Genomic DNA, 17,807 nt, shown 5'->3' on the forward strand with positions numbered 1-17,807 from the left:
TACATGATGATAGGATTGCTGGTGTCCATTTTTCTGTCTCATAAACATGCAAGATTTCAGGTACGTCTTGCTACTTCTACTTACACTTAGGTCACACTACACATACATGTACAGGCATATATATACACACCCCTCTGGGTTTTCTTTCTAGTTCTTGTCCTTGTTTATTTCCTCTTACCTCCATGGGGAAGTGGAACAGAATTCTTCCTCCGTAAGCCATGCGTGTTGTAAGAGGTGACTAAAATGCCAGGAGCAAGTGGCTAATAACCCCTTCTCCTGTATATATTACTAAATGTAAAAGGAGAAACTTTCGTTTTTCCTTTTGGGCCACCCTGCCTCGGTGGGATACGGCCGGTGTGTTGAAAGAAAAAAGTTACTATCTGTCCATTTAACTTGGTTTACCACTACTTATTTTAGTCCCTTTTATATTTTTTCCTTTATTTTAGCTTTAAATAACTACCTTAGTTCATATATTCATATTTATTAAAATAATTAAGGTGCTATTTTCAGGTGCTTAGGTGTAATACTTTCATTATTTTACAATTATATTCCCTAGCTCCTTTATTTGATTACCACTTTATTTGTTTACTACTACTTATTTTAGTCCCTTTTATATTTTTTCTTTTATTTTAGCTTTAAAGAACTACCTTAGTTCATATATTCACATTTGTTAAAATAATTAAGGTGCTATTTTTTAGCTTGAGAATATTTACATTGTCTTATACTTAAGTCTAATTATAGATTCACATTAAATCTTATGATTACAAGCATTGATCCTGATACCAACCTCTTATTGAATGACTTAAATGAATCAAACAGCAAATGCAATTAGTACACAGCAGAACAAACAAAGGCACTTCTCAGAGCCAACAACAACAGAACTGTCTTTAACTACAATGTCAGATCTTTAAGCAAACATTACGATGACCTCACAGCATTACTAAATTCGCTGTATGCCAGTATGTCCATCATTACTCTCACCGGAACTTGGCTAAAGCCAGACGCTATAGATGTCTTTGCCATTCCTGGTTACACAGCCATACACAACTGTAGGCCAGATCAACAAGGGGGTGGCACAGCTGTATACTACTCAGACCAACTAGAATGTATCAATAATACTTGCACAAGGGATGAGCATGGGGAATACATAATAGCTAAATTCAAATCCAAATACCTACAAAAACCTCTCACACTGATAAACATCTACAGAGTACCACAGTCAAATATTAGCCGTTTTAGTGAAAACCTAGGAGGTATGATAACTGATGCACTCATGAACAAAGACCACTTACTACTCACAGGAGACTTCAATATAAATCTCCTGCAAGACCAGGACCTACATGTAACTGAATTCACAAACACTATGAGTAACTGCTTGTTCCTACCAACAGTAACAAAACCTACAAGAATTACAGAGACTAGTGTTTTCCTATTAGACCACATCTGGACCAACACCATATCCCCCTTAAAATCAGGCATAATCACATATAATACCACAGACCACTACCCTCCCTTTCTCGTAACCAATCTAGGTAAATTACCCCAAGACTATACTAAAGTAATCTTCAGACTTCATAATGAGGCAGCCATTAATAACTTCACAACAGCAATGACAAACATCGACTGGCAAACTGAGCTAGAAAACTATACAGATACGGCCGTCTCCCACCCAGGCAGGGTCACCCAAAAAGAAAGGAAATCCCCAAAAAGAAAATACTTTCATCATTCAACACTTTCACCTCACTCACACATAATCACTGTTTTTGCAGAGGTGCTCAGAATACAACAGTTTAGAAGTGTATATACGTACTATAAAGATACACAACATATCTCTCCAAACTGCCAATATCCCAAACCCCTCCTTTAAAGTGCAGGCATTGTACTTCCCATTTCCAGGACTCAAGTCCGGCTATATAAAATAACCAGTTTCCCTGAATCCCTTCACTAAATATTACCCTGCTCACACTCCAACAGCTCGTCAGGTCCCAAATACTATTCGTCTCCATTCACTCCTATCGAACACGCTCACGCACACTTGCTGGAAGTCCAAGACCCTCACCCACAAAACCTCCTTTAACCCCTCCCTTCAATCCTTTCATGAAAGGATGACCCCTACCCTGCCTTCCTTCCCCTACAGATTTATATGCTCTCCATATCATTCTACTTTGATCCATTCTCTCTAAATGACTAAACCACCTCAACAACCCCTCTTCAGCCCTCTGACTAATACTTTTATTACTCCACACCTTCTCCTAATTTCCACACTCCGAATTTTCTGCATAATATTTACACCACACATTGCCCTTAGACAGGACATCTCCACTGCCTCCAACCGCCTCCTCGCTGCAGCATTTACAACCCAAGCTTCACACCCATATAAGAGTGTTGGTACCACTATACTTTCATACATTCCCTGCTTTGCCTCCATAGATAAGGTTCTTTGTCTCCACATATACCTCAACACACCACTCACCTTTTTTCCCCTCATCAATTCTGTGATTCACCTCATCCCTCATAAATCCATCTGCTGATACGTCAACTCCCAAATATCTGAAAACATTCACTTCTTCCATACTCCTCCTCCCCAATTTGTTATCCAATTTTTCTTTACCTAAATCATTTGATACCCTCATCACCTTACTTTTTTCTTTGTTCACTTTCAACTTTCTACCTTTACACACACTCCTAGATTCGTCCACTAACCTCTGCAATTTTTCTTTAGAATCACCCATAAGCACAGTATCATCAGCAAAAAGTAACTGTGTCACTTCCCATTTTGTATTTGATTCCCCATAATTTAATCCCACCCCTCTCCCGAACACCCTAGCATTTACTTCTTTTACAACCCCATCTGTAAATATATTAAACAACCATGGTGACATTACACATCCCTGTCTAAGTCCTACTTTTACCAGGAAGTAGTCTCCCTCTCTTCTACACACCCTAACCTGAGCCTAACTGTCCTCATAAAACTCTTTACAGCATTTAGTAACTTACCACCTATTCCATATACAGTGGACCCCTGGTATTCAATATTAATCCGTTCCTGAGAGCTCATTGTATGCCAAAATTATCGAAAGGTGAATTAATTTTCCCCCTATGAAATAATGGAAATCAAATTAATCCGTGCAAGACACCCAAAAGTATGAAAAAAAAATTTTACCACATGAAATATTAAGTTTAAAGCACACAAACTGAAGACGACATGCACAGTTTGTAGTACTCTTCTAACAATAGAATACATGACACTTACCTTTAATGAAGGTCTGGTGATGATTGATGGGATGGGAGGAGGGGAGTGTGTCGAAGTTTTTAATGTTTAGAAGGGGAATCCCCTTCCATTAGGACTTGAGGTAGCAAGTCCTTTTCCGGGATTACTTCCCTTCTTCTTTTAATGCCACTAGGACCAGCTTGAGAGTCACTGGACCTTTGTCGCGCAACAAATCTGTCCATAGAGGTCTGTACCTCCCGTTCCTTTAAGATTTGTCTAAAATGGGCCATAACATTGTTATTGTAAGTCACCAGCATGGCTTGCAATAGCTGTGTTAGGGTGATTTTCATCCATGAAGGTTTGCAGTTCAACCCACTTTGCACACATTTCCTTAATTTTTGAAGTAGGCACAATGGATTCCACAACTGCCATAGGCTTCTCAGGGTTAGCCCCAAACCCTTCATAATCTTTCGTAATTTCCATACTAATTCTCACCCTTTTTACCACAGGGTTGGCACTAGAAACTTTCTTGGGGCCCATGGTGACTTATTTTGCAGAAACAAGCACCAAAAACACTGTGATAATATGGAATGTACTGAATGTATCCTTAGATGCGAGCACACTGGCTGGCTGTAAACACTGGCACGCACGGGGCAGTTCAGGCCACACGTGGACACGTCTCGGATGAATCGCGTGTGGTGGGTTTTTTAACGAGTAGCGAGGCAAAATTTTTGCGTTAAAATGTATCGAATACCTGATTTATCGGATACCGATGCCATCAAATACTGGGGGTCCACTGTACTTGCAACATCTGCCACATTGCTCCCCTATCCACTCTATCATATGCCTTTTCTAAATCCATAAATGCAATAAAAATTTCCCTATCTTTATCTAAATACTGTTCACATATATGCTTCAATGTAAACACCTGATCTACACATCCCCTACCCACTCTAAAACCTCCTTGCTCATCTGCAATCCTACATTCTGTCTTACCTCTAATTCTGACGAATGTATTAATAATTTTTTAAAAAAGACCCAATACCTCTATAACAAGCACTGCCCTAAAAAAACTAAACAGATCACAGCTAAGAGACTGAACAGTCCCTGGCTAACACCCAGCATCCTCAAATCCATAAATGTAAAGCACCTATGTGAAAAACAGTACAGAATGGGCCACATAACCAGAGACCAAACAAAACGTTACTCATCAGTCCTAACCAGCCTGATAAGAAGGGCAAAATATTTGTATTATGACAACAGATTATCCAACTTAAAAGGTGGTATAAAAAGGACCTGGAAAACCCTATCTGAAATTCTAGGAACAAAAAAGATATCAGGAAACAGAATAATCAAACTAACAAAGCCCGATGAACCCCTACTCCCACCAACTGAAATTGCAAACAGATTCAATGTTTTCTTCTCCACCATAGGAAAAAACCTTGCGGGTAAAATCCCAAGCTCAAATACCCCACCTAATGACTACCTCACTGGCACCTACCTGAACACACTATTCCTAGCTCCGACTAACCCAACAGAAGTCTCCCTTATTATCAACACACTAAAAAACAAGACAGGAGATTTAAATACCTTACCACCCTTTATATACAAAAAAGCTTTGCAAGTGCTGTCACCAATCATTGAAACACTCCTTAACAAATCCATCGAATCCTCTACCTTCCCCACAGTTCTGAAAATAGCGAGGGGTCACCCTGATACATAAAGGAGGAGATCAAGCAGACTTGAATAACTATAGGCCAACATCCAACTTACCCTTATCTCTAAAATCTTTGAAAAATTAGTTCATAAGCGAATCTATTCCTAACTCATCTCCCACAACATACTCAACCCCTGTCAGTTTGGGTTCAGGCCTAATACAAATACGAATACAGTGGACCCCCGCATACCGATTTTAATCCGTGCAAGAGGGGTCATTGTTATGCGAAATAATCGGTATGTGAATGAATTTTCCCCATAAGAAATAATGGAAATCAAATTAATCCGTGCAAGACACCCAAAAGTATGAAAAAAAAAATTTTACCACATGAAATATACATTTTCCTACACACAAAGAGAAGGATACATGCACAATAGTAGAGTAGTACATGCACAGTATATATTGTGCATGTACTAGTCTACTAAATGAAGAATAAATGACACTTACCTTTATTGAAGATGCAGCAATGACTGATGAGACACTGTGTCCTGGGAGTGCCTTTTCCTCCTGAGTACTGTAGGTCCTATTTGGCATTTTCTTCCAGAACAGGCCTTATCACACTGTGTATGCCACTACGATTCTTAAATCTCTCAAACCAACCTTTGCTGGCTTTAAATTCACCAATACGAGCACTAGTTCCAGGCATTTTTCCCTGTTCACCTGGGTGTTAGTCGACTTGTGTGGGTTGCATCCTGGGAGACAAGATTAAGGACCCCAATGGAAATAAGTTAGACAGTCTTCGATGACACTGACTTTTTTGGGTTATCCTGGATGGCAAATCCTCTGGGGTTAATTGTTTCTTGGTATTCTCAATAAGCCACACCAACAACGGTGCTACAGCAGCAGCAGCAGCTGACGGTGGTACAGCAGCAACAGACGATGCTACAGCAGCAGCAGACGATGCTACAGCAGCAACAGACGATGTTACAGCAGCAGCAGACGATGCTACAGCAGCAGCAGCAGCAGACGATGCTACAGCAGCAGCAGCAGCAGACGATGCTACAGCAGCAACAGACGATGTTACAGCAGCAGCAGACGATGCTACAGCAGCAGCAGCAGCTGACGGTGGTACAGCAGCAACAGACGATGCTACAGCAGCAGCAGACGATGCTACAGCAGCAGCAGCAGCTGACGGTGGTACAGCAGCAACAGACGATGTTACAGCAGCAGCAGACGATGCTACAGCAGCAGCAGCAGCTGACGGTGGTACAGCAGCAACAGACGATGCTACAGCAGCAGCAGACGATGCTACAGCAGCAACAGACGATGTTACAGCAGCAGCAGACGATGCTACAGCAGCAGCAGCAGCAGACGATGCTACAGCAGCAACAGACGATGTTACAGCAGCAGCAGACGATGCTACAGCAGCAGCAGCAGCAGCAGACGATGCTACAGCAGCAGCAGCAGCAGCAGACGATGCTACAGCAGCAGCAGCAGCAGCAGCTGTACCACCAATAGTAGCGATGGTTGATTGGGGTTTATTATACAACTTGGCCAGCTCGGAGACACGCACTCCACTTTCATACTTATCAATGATCTTTTTCTTCATCTCTATTGTAATTCTCACCCTTATTGCTGTAGGGTTGGCACTAGAAGCTTTCTTGGGGCCCATGGTCACTTATTTTCCAGAAAAAGCACCGAAAACACTGTAATAATACGAAATATTCCGATTGTATGCTTGGATGTTACCGCAGAGGCTGGCTGGTAAACAATGCCACCGGCGGCAAATGTGAGGCTGGCTGAGGGCGCACATTGGACGCGTCTCGGACGAAAATCGGTGAGCGAGTTTTTAAGCGGTATGCGAGGCAAAATTTTTGCGATTAAAGCAAGCGGTATGCGGATTAATCGTTATGTGATGCCATCGGTATGCGGGGGTCCACTGCATTTGGTAGGTCGTTTATGTAAATGAGAAAGAGAAGAGGGCCAAGGACACTTCCCTGTGGGACACCAACTATAACTGGTTGTGTGGAAGAGTTTGCTGAATTTGTGTATGCATATTGGCTTCTGTTGCTGAGGTATGACTTTAGGTAGTTGAGGGAGTGCCCTCTAATACCACAGTGTGATAATTTTATGTGCAACAAATCATGGTCAACTGTATCAAAAGCTTTACGTAAATCAATGAAGATCCCAAATGGGACTTCTTTTTTCTCGAGTGCAGCATATATTTGTTCTAGCATGTGCATAATAGCATTATTCGTATTTGTATTAGGCCTGAACCCAAACTGACAGGGGTTGAGTATGTTGTGGGAGATGAGGTAGGAATAGATTCGCTTATGAACTAATTTTTCAAAGATTTTAGAGATAAGGGTAAGTTGGATGTTGGCCTATAGTTATTCAAGTCTGCTTGATCTCCTCCTTTATGTATCAGGGTGACCCCTCACTATTTTCAGAACTGTGGGGAAGGTAGAGGATTCGATGGATTTGTTAAGGAGTCTTGCCAGAAGGGTGCTTTATACTACAGTTTTTAAACTGCAACATTAACACCCCTCCTTCAGAGTGCAGGCACTGTACTTCCCATCTCCAGGACTCAAGTCCGGCCTGCCGGTTTCCCTGAACCCCTTCATAAATGTTACTTTGCTCACACTCCAACAGCACGTCAAGTATTAAAAACCATTTGTCTCCATTCACTCCTATCAAACACGCTCACACATGCCTGCTGGAAGTCCAAGCCCCTCGCACACAAAACCTCCTTTACCCCCTCCCTCCAACCTTTCCTAGGCTGACCCCTACCCCGCCTTCCTTCCACTACAGACTGATACACTCTTGAAGTCATTCTGTTTCGCTTCATTCTCTCTACATGTCCGAACCACCTCAACAACCCTTCCTCAGCCCTCTGGACAACAGTTTTGGTAATCCCGCACCTCCTCCTAACTTCCAAACTACGAATTCTCTGCATTATATTCACACCACACATTGCTCTCAGACATGACATCTCCACTGCCTCCAGGCTTCTCCTTGCTGCAACATTCATCACCCATGATTCACACCCATATAAGAGCGTTGGTAAAACTATACTCTCATACATTCCCCTCTTTGCTTCCAAGGACAAAGTTCTTTGTCTCCACAGACTCCTAAGTGCACCACTCACCCTTTTCCCCTCATCAATTCTATGATTCACCTCATCTTTCATAGACCCATCCTCTGACACGTCCACTCCCAAATATCTGAATACATTCACCTCCTCCATACTCTCTCCCTCCAATCTGATATCCAATCCTTCATCACCTAATCTTTTTGTTATCCTCATAACCTTACTCTTTCCTGTATTCACTTTCAATTTTCTTCTTTTGCACACCCTACCAAATTCATCCACCAGTCTCTGCAACTTCTCTTCAGAATCTCCCAAGAGCACAGTGTCATCAGCAAAGAGCAACTGTGACAACTCCCACTTTATGTGTGATTTTTTATCTTTTAACTCCACGCCTCTTGCCAAGACCCTCGCATTTACTTCTCTTACAACCCCATCTATAAATATATTAAACAACCACGGTGACATCACACATCCCTGTCTAAGGCCCACTTTTACTGGGAAATAATTTCCCTCTTTCCTACATACTCTAACTTGAGCCTCACTATCCTCATAAAAACTCTTCACTGCTTTCAGTAACCTACCTCCTACACCATACACCTGCAACATCTGCCACATTGCCCCCTTATCCACCCTGTCATACGCCTTTTCCAAATCCATAAATGCCACAAAGACCTCTTTAGCCTTATCTAAATACTGTTCACTTATATGTTTCACTGTAAACACCTGGTCCACACACCCCCTACCTTTCCTAAAGCCTCCTTGTTCATCTGCTATCCTATTCTCCGTCTTACTCTTAATTCTTTCAATAATAACTCTACCATACACTTTGCCAGGTATACTCAACAGACTTATCCCCCTATAATTTTTGCACTCTCTTTTATCCCCTTTGCCTTTATACAAAGGAACTATGCATGCTCTCTGCCAATCCCTAGGTACCTTACCCTCTTCCATACATTTATTAAATAATTGCACCAACCACTCCAAAACTATATCCCCACCTGCTTTTCACATTTCTATCTTTATCCCATCAATCCCGGCTGCCTTACCCCCTTTCATTTTACGTACTGCCTCACGAACTTCCCCCACACTCACAACTGGCTCTTCCTCACTCCTACAAGATGTCGTTCCTCCTTGCCCTATACACGAAATCACAGCTTCCCTATCTTCATCAACATTTAACAATTCCTCAAAATATTCCCTCCATCTTCCCAATACCTCTAACTCTCCATTTAATAACTCTCCTCTCCTATTTTTAACTGACAAATCCATTTGTTCTCTAGGCTTTCTTAACTTGTTAATCTCACTCCAAAACTTTTTCTTATTTTCAACAAAATTTGTTGATAACATCTCACCCACTCTCTCATTTGCTCTCTTTTTACATTGCTTCACCACTCTCTTAACATCTCTCTTTTTCTCCATATACTCTTCCCTCCTTGCATCACTTCTACTTTGTAAAAACTTCTAATATGCTAACTTTTTCTCCCTTACTACTCTCTTCACATCATCATTCCACCAATCGCTCCTTTTTCCTTCCCGCACCCACTTTCCTGTAACCACAAACTTCTGCTGAACACTCTAACACTACATTTTTAAACCTACCCCATACCTCTTCGACCCCATTGCCTATGCTCTCATTAGCCCATCTATCCAACCTATTTTTAAAACTACACAACATCTTAGTGTCTATGATGGTACTCGGGAGTTTGTTCCACTCATCCACAACTCTATTACCAAATCAGTGCTTTCCTATATCCTTCCTGAATCTGAACTTTTCCAACTTGAAGAAATTGCTGCGAGTCCTGTCTTGGCTGGATATTTTCAACACGCTATTTACATCCCCTTTATTTATTCCTGTTTTCCATTTTTACACCTCAATCATATCCCCCCTAATTCTACACCTTTCTAGAGAGTGCAGATTCAGGGCCCTCAGTCTCTCCTCATAGGGAAGGTTTCTGATACATGGGATCAACTTTGTCATCATCCTCTGTATGTTTTCCATTGCATTTATATCCATTCTGTAGCAAGCAAAATTCCAAGCTCAAATACTCAACTGAAAGACTACCTTGCTGGCAACTACCCAAATACTCTATATCTAGCTCCAACTAATTCTACTGAAGTCTCGCTCATCATTAAAAAACAAAGCAGGAGATCTAAATGACTTGCCACAATTCATATATAAAAATGCAGCTCATGTGCTGTCACCCATTATTGCAATACTGTTTAACAAATCTGGTGAGGCCTCAATCTTCCCACCCATATTCATATAGACCTATATCAAACCTGCCCTTTCAAAAATATTAAAAAAAATAATACACAAACGACTTTACTTCTACCTTATATCCGGCAACACACTTAACCCCTGCCAGTTTGAGTTTAGACCCAAAAAAAGTATGAATGATGCTATTATACAAATGCTTGAACTGATATATACAGTCCTTGATAAAAATGAATATCCACCAGGGCTCTTCATTGACCTATTGGAAGCATTTGATACAGTGGACCACAATCTCCTACACCTAAAAATAAATCATTACGGCATCAGAGGACATTCCCTCAATTACCTAAAATCTTATTTTAACAATAGACACCAGTATGTTTATGCAAATGGAGTCAACTCCACTTTCCAGCCTGTAGCTGTTGGAGTGCCCTAGGGTAGTGTCCTAGGCCCACTCCTCATTCTCATTTACATCAATGATCTCCCCAATGCATCTCAACTTCTTAAACCAGTTCTATTCACAAATGACACTACTTATGTCTATTCCCATTCAAACCCGGCTATACTTAGAGACACTGTAAACAACGACTGCTCAAAATGTATACTTGGATGATGACCAACAAACTTACTCACAACATAGACAAAACATACTTCATGCTGTTTGGAAACAGATCCTTAACCCTTTCAGGGTCGGCAGGCCCTCTCCTAAACTTGTTCTCAGGGTTGAAAATTTTTTGGAAAAAAAAAATTATTTTTTCTTATGAAATGATGGAGAATCTTTTCCCGATCATAACGACACCAAAAGTATGATATTTTATGGAAAACTTACGGAATTATGCTCTTGCGAAGTTAGCGGTCTCGACGATGTTTACGCATTGGCGATTTCGCCCACTTTGAGCCCTATTATCGGTCAATTCCAATGTACCAGTCAACAAAAATCATACCTATTTTGCTAGAACTCCATTTTGTCTATCGAATGAGTACAAGAAACCACCCATTTACCAATTTCAACTAACCAATAATTGGCAATTTTGCCAATTTCACACAAATTTCAAAAGATCCCAGTTTCCAAATAGGGTCCAGAATAAACAAGACAGACATTCCTGGCACTAAAATAACATTTCCTCTGTTGATTACTCACGTCCCCAGACCTCTGCTACATTTCTTTTGCTTTCCACTTTGAATTTTTATTCTCACAAAAAATAGAAGATTTATGTTATGTAGACTTGCATTCGTGTAGAAATGGTGTAAAAATGGTATAAATAATATCAGCATACTTTTGAAAGAATACAGGTCTCCCTCAACATTCGCGTTTTCAACTTTCGCAGGCTTCACACATTCGCGAATTTCCAACCGCCAAATCATATTTAAGTTTACCGCCACGAGTCCTTACTATCCTCCCTCCGACCCCTGCAACTGGCAGCCAGCCCTCCCACCACTATGTGGTGAGTGTTTTGTTTGTCCATTATTTGCTATTAAACAACAGTATAAATAATGTCAACCCATCCATGACTGCATATTAGAATGGCTATTCGGACAGGTATTGGAAGGTGACATGTGTTTACTCTTGAACACAGCAAACAATAAAAAATTTCTGCTACTGCTAATAATAATAATAATAATAATAATAATAATAAATACGATAGAATTGAAGAAGGAAATTGTACAAAAATACGAGGGTTGAAGCAGTGGTGGAGGAAGTGGTTGACGCATTGTCAGTGTGGCTTGGTTTATGCTGGAGTGAGTATTAGTCTCCGTGCTCTTCCAAACATTTCACAATAATTCATTGTATTTGGTGCTTGTAGATTGAGTGTGACTGGAGTGGTAGAGGCAGTGGTAGAGGCAGTGGTAGAGGCAGTGATAGAGGCAGTGATAGAGGCAGTGGGTGAGGCAGCAGTTGAGGCAGTGGTAGAGGCAGTGGGTGAGGCAGTGGTAGAGGCAGTGGGTGAGGCAGTGGTAAAGGCAGTGGGTGAGGCAGTGGGTGAGGCAGCAGTTGAGGCAGTGGTAGAGGCAGTGGTAGAGGCAGTGGGTGAGGCAGTGGGTGAGGCAGTGGTAGAGGCAGTGGTAGAGGCAGCAGTTGAGGCAGTGGTAAAGGCAGTGGGTGAGGCAGTGGGTGAGGCAGTGGTAGAGGCAGTGGTAGAGGCTGTGGTAGAGGCAGTGGTAGAGGCAGTGGTAGAGGCAGTGATAGAGGCAGTGATAGAGGCAGTGATATTTACTAACATACATGTATATGTTATAAATAATAATAGTACATTATGAATAACATTTATTATTATTATAAATGTTATTAATATTAACATGTACTATTATTATTTATAACATATATGTTAGTAAATACCACTGCCTCTACCACTCCAGTCACACTCAATCTACAAGCACCAAATACGATGAATTATTGTGAAATGTTTGGAAGAGCACGGAGACTAATACTCACTCCAGCATAAACAAAGCCACACTGACGATGCACCAACCACTTCCTCCACCACTGCTTCAACCCTCGTATTTTTGTACAATTTCCTTCTTCAATTCTATCATATTTATTATTATTATTATTGTTATTATTATGTATTATTATTTTATTATATTATTATTTTTATTATATTATTATTATTATATTATTATTTTTATTATTATATTATTATTATTATTATTATTATTATTATTATTATTATTAGCAGTAGCACAAATGTTTGATTCTTTGCTGTGTTCAAGAGTAAACCTGTCCGGATAGGCATTCCAATATACAGTCATAAATGGGTTGACATTATTTATACTGTAGTTTAATAGCAAATAATGAACAAACAAAACACTCACCACACAGTGGTGGGAGGGCTGGCTGCCAGTTGTGGGGGGTCGGAGGGAGGGTAGTAGGGACTTGCAGTGGTGGAGGCAGTGGTATTTAATAACATACATGTTGTTAAGGCATAACGTATGTATTTAGTACAATTTACGACGTTTTCATGTATTTTATGACTGTTCATGGTTCAACAAGTAAAGGAAGCAGTATTGTATTATATTTCCCTACAATATAGTGGGGCACCAAACATTCACGGTTTTTCAACATTCGCGAGGCTCTTGATCCCCTAACCCTCGTGAATGTTGAGGGAGACCTGTATTAGACTCACCAGTTGTCATGTATTGGACGCATGGCATGATTTGTTTACCTTTGAACTTTGGCAAAAATATAACATTTCTGCTACTTTGAGCTCAATTTCAAGGTACTTTTCATTGCGAAACCAACCAAAATCATCTCAATTTCCATAATATGTCTTCCATTCTATAAAATGAGACCAGGAAAACTAGAATACAACCATAAATAGCATACAAAAATACAGTGCAAAGTCGCTGTTTTAAACCAAAAACATGGTTGGATTTTTTTTTCTCATTATGCACTGTGTGCTGCAGGATTTTTTTTTATACTGCACACGCTGACCACATAGACCCATTCTTTCGTATGAAGGCCTACCAGATTTCTTTCGCTAGATTGAAAGGCACTAGAATTTCATTCCCACATCCAGTATATATCCAAGAAAATTTCCAAATCAGTTGGCATCCTTTCTAAGATATGGGACTATGTACACCAAACAACACTCCTTAACCTATACCACTCTTTAATATATCCCTACCTCACCTGTGGTATTTGTGCCTGGGGATCAACCACAGCCACCCACCTTAAACCTTTAATAACCCAACAAAAAGCTGCTGTGCAGGTGATTACCAGCTCTTGTGCCAGACAGCATGCCCCACCACTTTTCAAAAACCTGAGCCTACTAAGTATATGAGACATACACTCATATTATTGTGCCTAATATATATACAAAACGTTCAACTCCAACATAAACCCTCCACTTAAACTTATTGATAGCTACAACAGAACGCACAGTCATAATACAAGGCACAAGGCACTCTTTGACATCTCTTGTGTCGGTCTCACACTATGCAAAAATGCAGTGTACATAAAGGGTCCGAAGATCTGGAATTCACTACCTGAATTTGGAAAGGATCCCCTGACTACATGCAAATTTAGGGCTATGCTTAAAAATCATCTCATCTCTCAATACTAACCAAACCAACCAAAACAACCTCTAATCATTTTGAAGCAACTCTAGTCTATTAAAAAATCTGCCAATCCACAAAATATTACTGCTTGAACAATTAACCCTTTGAGGGTCGCCAGGCCCTCTCAGAGACTTGTTCTCAGGGTCACCAAAATTTAAAAAAAAAAAAAAATGTTTTTTTCTTATGAAAAGATAGAGAATCTTTTCCCGATCATAATGACACCAAAAGTATGAAATTTGATGGAAAACTCACGAAATTATGCTCTTGCGAAGTTAGCGGTCTTGACGAAGTTTACGCATCGGCGATTTTGCCCACTTTGAGCCCTGTTTTCGACCAATTCCAGTGTACTAGTCGACAAAAATCATAACTATTTCGCTAGAACTCCGTTTTTTCTATCGAATGACTACAAGAAACCACCCATTTACCGATTTCAGCTATCCAATAAAGTGGTCAGAATTTAGCAATTTTGCCAATTTCACACAAATTTCAAAAGATGCCAATTTCCAAATAAGGTCCAGAATAAACAAGAAACACATTCCTGACACTAAAATAAAATTTCCTCTGTTCATTAGTCACGTCCCCAGGCCCCTTTTACATTTCTTTTGTTTTCCACTTTGATTTTTTATTCTCACAAAAAAAAAAGATTTACTGTTATGCAGACTACTGCATTAGTATAGAAATGGTATAAATAATATCGGCACATTTGTGAAAGAATATTAGACTCACCAGTTGACGTGTATTGGACGCTTAGCATGATTTGATTTGTTTACTTTTGAACTTTGGTAAAAATTTAACATTTCTGCTACTTTGAGCTCAATTTCAAGATTTTTGTCATTGTAAAACCAGTCAAAATCATCTCAATTTCCATAATATGTCTTCCATTCTATACAATGAGACCAGGAAAACTAGAATACAACAATAAATACCATACGAAAATACAGTGCAAAGTCGCTGTTTTAAACCAAAAACACAAAGTTTTTTTTTTCTCATTACGCACTGTGTGCTGCAGGATTTTTTTTATACTGTGCACACTGACCACATAGACACATTCTTTCACCTTGTGAGGGAAAAGTTCAATAGATAGGAGTAGCGAGGGAGTATATAGTAACAATAGTTTCATTGCCGGCTACTTGTTAAGGTAGGGTAAGTCAAGCTCCCGCTATTCCCGCCTTTTTTCCCCCTCCCCAAAAGTGATAGTTTCATTGCCGAATCCTGGCAAGGTCGCCAAGCCTCCCTTTGTAATACTGTCTGAAGTTGTTACAGGGCTGAGTAAGCCTTCACAAGTGGCGACCTTGCCAGGATTAACTCTACTGAATCAAGATTCAACTCCATCTCGAATCTACCATTGGAACTTCAACGCCGCATACCACAGATGGTTACCACCAGCCATGAGTAATCATTCTCTATGGTAGGACTACAGTACAGGTATTTAAAAGATTTGGTGATTGTTATGGTCTCAATTTATTGTAAGTCAAGTCAAGGCAGGAATACTAGTTAATTCTGCCATCTATTTTTGTGTGAGCTTGAAACACTTTGGAGGATTAGACTCTAGGGAACCGAGATTTTCCAGTGACAATTTGTTTCATTGAGCTCTTTATTATATCAAGGGAACTGTCATAGGACACTCTTGATTTGTTGGTGAGAAGATTGGATGGTCAAGTGACACCATTCTACTTACTGTTTGCTCGGAGCCGGCATAGAACCCTTCGTTTTAATTAATACATATTGTTTAATTGAAGCAGGGATCGAGCCCTCTGGTTTATTTACAGTTTGAGCGGAGCAGGAATTGAACCCTCCGTTTTCTTTAATACCCGTTTCATTTCCCCTGATAGTTTAAGTTATTCTTGCAAGCATGGAGGAATACCAGTTTTGGATGAATGCTGGAAGTAAGTTAGGAATAACAGGGAAAAATTTAGAATCTTTCACTAGTGCTAAGATCCAGGAAAGACTTTAAAGAGAGAGAATTGAGAGAGAAGAGAGACAGAAAGGGAAAGAGAAGAGAAAAAGGAGAGAGAGAGAATCGAAAGAGAAGAGAAAAAGGAGAAAGAACCTTGAAAGACAGGAGAAAAAGGAGAGAGAGAAAATTGAGAGAGAAATCCAAGAAAGACAGTTAGAAAGAGAAAGAGAAGACAAAAAGGAGCATGATAGACTTGATCGTGAAGAAAGAGCTAGAGAACGTGAGGAACAGGCTAAAATACGTGAGGAACAGGCTAAAATAAGAGAACTTGAGGAAAGAGCAAAGGATAGAGAAGTTGAGGAAAAAGCTAGAGAACTTGAGTTAATAGAGAGAGAAAAGGATCGCGAGCTCAAAAAATCTCGCCTTGAATTAGAGAATAAAAAGTTAACTTTTACACAACAACAATTAGAGGAAGGAGTAATGGAACAACGTGCAGTCAGTGCACATATTCCAACACCTAATTTACCTCCCTTCACAGAGGGGGAAGACATAACTTCATACATTATCAGGCTTGAAAATACCGCTACCTTCTGTGAATGGCTTGCTGACACCTGGGCTACCAGGTTAGGAATGTTATTTTCTGGTACAGCCTTGAATATCTATGCAACTTTGTCGCAGGATATCATATGTGATTATAACCTACTGAAGAAGGCAATCCTTAAAGCATATCAAAAAACCACTAATTCTTACAGGAAAGATTTCAGGTATGCCACCTTACAGCCTGGCCAGAACTTTCAGCATTACAGGTAACACTCTTTCGTTTGTTCGACTTTTGGATAGAGAGTTCAGGAATTGATCACAGTTATGAATCTCTTAGAGACTTCATGGTTGCTGACCAGTTCCTGACAGCTCTTCCTCACCAGATACGAACATTCATCAGAGAACGTAACCTGATTAAAGCTGAGGAAGTTGCTGAGGCTGCTGACCTGTATGCTGAGGCTCACAATTCCTATAAAGACCTAAAGGGATCAAACCCTAAGGGCAAGGGTTCATCAGACCTTAAGAAATCAAAGCCTCTAGTGGAAAGTAAAATGACTTCTTTTATTCCTGTTTGTCATTTGTGTGGTGTTAAGGGGCATAAACGTCCAGATTGTCCTTCTAAGAAGGTCCAAAAAGTTGGAAGATGTTTTAAAGACTGTAATGACCAAGCACCCTTCTGTTCAGGAACAGTTAATGGACTTAATGTATCTACCATTTTACGAGACACTGGATGCACATGTATAGTCATTTCTGATAAGCTGTTCCCTAACCTTAAAGAAACTCATTCCTCTGCTATACTTTCAGACTACTTGGGCCGTACGGACACTTTTCCTACCATCCGTTGTTACATTAGGTCTAAATGGTTCACAGGTTGGTCTGAAGCCATACTAGCTCCCATCACTTCTTGCTCCGTACTAATAGGTAATGTAAAAGGTGCCATTCTTCCTTCTGAGGTTGATCTTTCATCACCAAAGGTGGACATAAGTGTTTCAGATCCTCTTCCTGTGGAGTCAGAGAAGCCCCTCGAAAGTTCAGATGAGACAATGTCTCGTGAGATTCATGTGGGATTAAAAACCAGTGATGCTACTCTCGAAAGCGAGGTAATAGGATCACCGGTTCACTTATTAGATGAAAGTG

General features: G+C 40.3%; 1 protein-coding gene across 3 annotated transcripts in view; it reads left to right on the top strand.

The window, feature by feature from the left end:
• Positions 1-17,807, top strand: part of LOC128701130 (cysteine desulfurase-like) — a 127,690-nt gene that overhangs the window by 65,890 nt on the left and 43,993 nt on the right. The window lies entirely within an intron of this gene.

The sequence above is a fragment of the Cherax quadricarinatus genome, chromosome 20, assembly GCF_038502225.1.
Source record: "Cherax quadricarinatus isolate ZL_2023a chromosome 20, ASM3850222v1, whole genome shotgun sequence".
Lineage (NCBI taxonomy): Eukaryota > Metazoa > Arthropoda > Malacostraca > Decapoda > Parastacidae > Cherax > Cherax quadricarinatus.